The 4897-nt window shown below is 31.0% G+C and overlaps 1 long non-coding RNA gene across 1 annotated transcript; it reads left to right on the top strand.

Annotated features, from left to right (window-relative positions):
* The first annotated feature begins 3275 nt into the window (after window positions 1–3275).
* Window positions 3276–4585, top strand: LOC107931092 (uncharacterized). The gene is made up of 2 exons (XR_001693109.2): window positions 3276–3848; window positions 4142–4585. It is a non-coding gene; the product is annotated as an uncharacterized lncRNA (long non-coding RNA).
* The last annotated feature ends 312 nt before the right edge of the window (window positions 4586–4897 follow it).

Genomic DNA, 4897 nt, shown 5'->3' with positions numbered 1-4897 from the left:
CCAAAAATTGTGTAAGTTGAATTAAATTTCAAAAAAATTGTGGAATTAAATATTAATGAGCCTATTTTCATATAAAAGAAACAGGGGGAGCAAAATATTATATATTATGTGATATTCTAATTTTTGTGAGACAGTGTCAGAATGAATTCGAGATCCCCTGTTCTGACTTGGAAAAATTGTTAAAAATTGTACAAAAATAATTATGAGTTATAATTTATATTAATAGAATCCTCAATGAGTATACTTTCAGTAGGAATGGACAAGAACATCATCCGAGTGCCGAAATATGATATAAATAATTTTTAGTGAAGAGAGGTTAGAACTGTTGGACAGCAAAACAGGGAAAACTTTAATGAATAAACCGTACTAATTGGATAAACCAAAAATACTGGAAATTTTATGGGAGAAAGGTATATGAGTGTAGTTTCAAGGAAAATTAACAAAACTAAATTTGGAGTTTTGTAGCTCCAGATATGAATGATTTAGTAACTGTAACTTGATAAAACAGCTTAACCTGAACATGTGTAATTGTACAATTATAGTGTTTTATCTTGAAAAGCATGTTAGTAATTGCTTATTAATTTCATATGGACTTACTAAGCGTAAAGTTTATCCATCCTCTCCATTTCTTTAGTATTGGCAGGTCTGCTCGGGGTTGGAGATCGTCGGAGGCAAAATCACACTATCAAACTATCATTTTTGGGAGAATTAATTCAAATATTAGAAAATCAAGTGAGTGGCATGTATAAGAAGTTGGTTTGTGATATGTATTATTATTATGAATTTGACCATACGTATCAGTTTGCATTGAGTTATCATATATGATCATGAGATGTGGTCCTTATCCATTATGGTTTATAAGTTTAATTAATCATGTCATGTCCTATGCTTTGATGTGATGATATAGTTAGCTTTGTTTGTTATGCATGATTGGTAATACATCAGGTAAGTTAAATGCAGGCCAGTGGATCATGAATTAAATGGAAATGAGTAATGAGTAATGTTGCCTTGAATATGGATGGTTAATAGACAAATTGGTAGCTACATTATGATGGTATAAAATGAGAATAAGATTTAGCATGCCTAGTTCTAGTTAATGTAAGAATGTATATTACATACAGGATGGTAAGCAAATATGTTTAAAGTGAATGACATGTTATTGCATGATTATGGATGTGTAAGTGCTCATTTGTGTCACGTTATATGTCTTTAAATATGAGTCTATGCATGTGTTCGAAAGTTTTGAATTAAATGAAATTTTATGGCCCGGTTTTCGTCTATGTGTATGGTTAAGTCTGGTAATGCCTCGTACCTTGTGCCGGCCTTGGATACGGGTAAGGGGTGTTACACAAATGCAACAAAAGAATCATGATTTTTAAATCAAATTTTCAATTTTTCGACAAAAGGATAGAAAATAATCAATTTTACGACTTGACTCTCTTATTGTTTCCCTAGTGGAGTCGCCAAGCTGTCGAAACCATTTTTTTTGGAAAAACGGAGATCAACTTTAAAACGAGGTTCGGAGTCGCCACCAATCATTTTTGTTTAGGTGTGATCGATCACCTAATAAAACATTTTATTTTATTAAAACATCAATTTTGGCCTACGAAGTTCAAGAAAACGGGTTTGGGAGTCAGTTACGTATGAGGAAGGATTAGCACCCTCGTTACGGCCCAAAATTGGTACCTAATTGATTAAATAATGTCCTTATGTCTAAAATTTTAAAAAAAAAATTTGAAATACGATTTCTTTTAAAATATTTGAATAACTCGAATTGGATGTTAAGATCCTCTTGTTTCGAAAGAATAAAATATCACATCTAGTATGTTAGGAAATGACCTTTTAAACCTTCGAAACTAAAATTGATTCTTAATTTCCAAAAGCTCATACATTCGAAAATTACAAAAGGATATTCAATTATTTGGTCCAACGAAAAACCGAAACCCAACACGTTAGGGCACGATTTCTCGGATTTCCAAACATAGAACATTGCCTTGTTTTGAAGTTTAGAAAACACGATGAAATTTTAAAGGGATATTTGATTATTTGGACAAACGAAAAATCGAAACCCAGCACGTTAGGGCACGATTTCTCGAATTTCCAAGCATCAAATGTTGCCTTTGTTTTGGGAAATTCTTAAATAAACCATTATAAAACCGGCTCAAAATGCATTAGCTTGACTTGAAATAAAATGGAATGATTAATTTTGAATTGATAAGTTGAAAATTTCATTTACAATGTGACACACATGAATGAAAGGCGAAACTATATACATGGAACAACATACATGGATAAAGTTTTCTACTTATGAGTGAAAATAGTATAGACGTAAAAATAAAAAGAACAAATTAACAAGCATGTAATAACAATGAGTTCACATCCAAACCTTAATAATCAAAATAATGAAAACTAGAAATATAGCTAATTAAAGAAATGAATCAAAATAACACTATAGCAAGCCTTCAAACATAGATAAATAAAATTAAGAAAGTAACACAAAAGACTAATAGACAATATAAAACAATGGAACAATATGAAAACCAAAAACTATACATAATATACAAAACAATATGGAAACTAGGCCTAATATGACACAATACAATTTAAGAACTAAATGAAAAATTTGCAAATGAATAACACATGCTGGATTTGGAATAATTTACATATATAAAAAATAAAAAAAACGCTAATAATATATAAATGAGTATTAAAATAGATATTATGAAAGAAAAAATTTGAAGTAAATAATGTACAAAATATTTTTTTTTAAAAAGACATGTTTATATAAAGTTGATAATACACATATAATAAAAAAAATCATAAACCATATACAATAAGGTAATAGTACATGAAAGAATTTTTAAATAACAAGAATATAATAAAATATGTTTTTAAAGCATAAACCGTATACACAATAGAATAGATTTGAAAGGAAATATATATAAATAGATTTAAAAGAGATTATGTATATAAAATAATATAGGATTACTAATGTATGTAGAATAAAATTAACTTTTTCATAAACTATATATGTATAATAATATATAAGGGTAATTTAAATTAAACATTATACAAAATTTTAAAACAAGATGATATGGAAGAGAATTTTAAAATAATGATTTTGTAAAAAACAAAGTAAAATTATCAAAGTAATTAAAAATGTATATAATTTTTTTTTTAAAAAATGAATGTTAAGTGAATTTAAAAAAAAAACAATGAATTATGCAAATTAAAAAGACTCAATTAAAATAAAATTAAACTAAAGGGTTACTTAATAGATGAAATAAACCATTGAAATTAACATTAGGACTAAAGCGCAATGTTCACGAATGTACAGGGATCAAAACTGGAAATATTCCAGATCCTAAAACACAGCATTTAGGCGTGGACCAAATTGGATTTATGCGCAAATTACAGAGATTAATTAAAAAAACAAAGTAAAACAAATAAGGCCCAATTGAATGGAAGCACGAAAGGGAAGGATTTATTGTGAAAATATTCCCTTTTAGCAAAACGCGCGGATCCTCATGGGTAACAGGATCGGGTCGGATCGGGCATGGCCTATACGGCACTGTTTTGGAGCCACTGAAACAGGCTCAAAACGGCACCGTTTTCGGTCCTTTATAAAGGCTAAAACCAAGCCTAATAAACCATTCGGCCGAACCAAACCCTAGCCCCCTCTTGATTCTCCCTCAACCGATCCTAAACCTCTTCTCTTAAATGCCGATCTGCCACCATGAACAGCGACTAGCGTATTCGAGCCTTAAGGTTGCTATTTTTCAGCCTTAAGATCCCCTCTACACCTCGATCTCAACGAAGCAAAAGGAATTCCATGACATATTTGTAAGGTAAGACTTCGTTTTATTTTTCCTTTTTTGTTTTCAAATGTATAAACGAAAGACCAAAGGAAATAAATCGAAAGAAAAATAAAAACTTAAGGAAACTAGAATCAGAAATCACCTTTAAAAATTTTGATTGTTTTCTTTGTATTCAATATATGTTCGTAAGGTCAATATGAAATCCCTAATATGGCTTTATATAGTCGAATAAATATTAAATTACAAAAAAACTATTTTTTCTTCCTTTTCGTTCGTTATTTCTCCCTTCTCTTTCACTGTATATTTGCTGTCATTTGTTGCAGGTACAGATATGCGTAGAGAAACCGCCCTTGAGCAATGACGCGAAGGCTTCTAGAAGCTTCACTGTTTGGGCCCCGTGAGCCTGCCTTGAAATCGAATGACTGGAGGCTGGAAGCCATTGCTGCGGCGCGAGGGGACTTCAGAAACCCTTAGGGTTTCTGAAAGAAATTTAGTTATTGGGCCTTTTGCGTCAACTTGGGCTAAGGATTATGGGTTAGATTTAGTAATTGGGCTGATAATTTGCTTGTAAATGGGCTAGGTAATTGGGCTTGTAACATGTACATTGGACTATTAATTTATTTTTTAATTTCTGATTTTTGTTTTTTGTTTTTGGTATGGGCCCGGGCTAAATTGGCCCATTACACACCTAATCTTTAATTTTGTACCTCAACTTCATATCATCGACCATGTTATCTATTATTGGATTCTTCGTTGTCTTTGAAGCATTTGATATTTGTGTTTAAAGCATACTGGTACATATGTATGAGTACCCAATTTTACTTCACGTGTTGAATGTCAAGTTTGCAGTGTGAAAAGAGCTACTTCCATCAAACAAACTTGTCACTGTCTCTGGTACATATGTTTCCTATAACGACACCTCATGTTTGGGATACAACACCGTCAATTAAGCTTGTTAATAAGGAGATGGGATCCACCAATTTTACCTAAATTCACATCAACATCGTTACTGGGCTTTTCATTCTTAAGGCAAATATTAGCCAATAAAAAAAAACACATAACAATTTATTTGACCCTCT

Source organism: Gossypium hirsutum, chromosome A04, assembly GCF_007990345.1.
Source record: "Gossypium hirsutum isolate 1008001.06 chromosome A04, Gossypium_hirsutum_v2.1, whole genome shotgun sequence".
NCBI lineage: Eukaryota > Viridiplantae > Streptophyta > Magnoliopsida > Malvales > Malvaceae > Gossypium > Gossypium hirsutum.
This window is presented reverse-complemented; position numbering and strand designations above follow the sequence as displayed.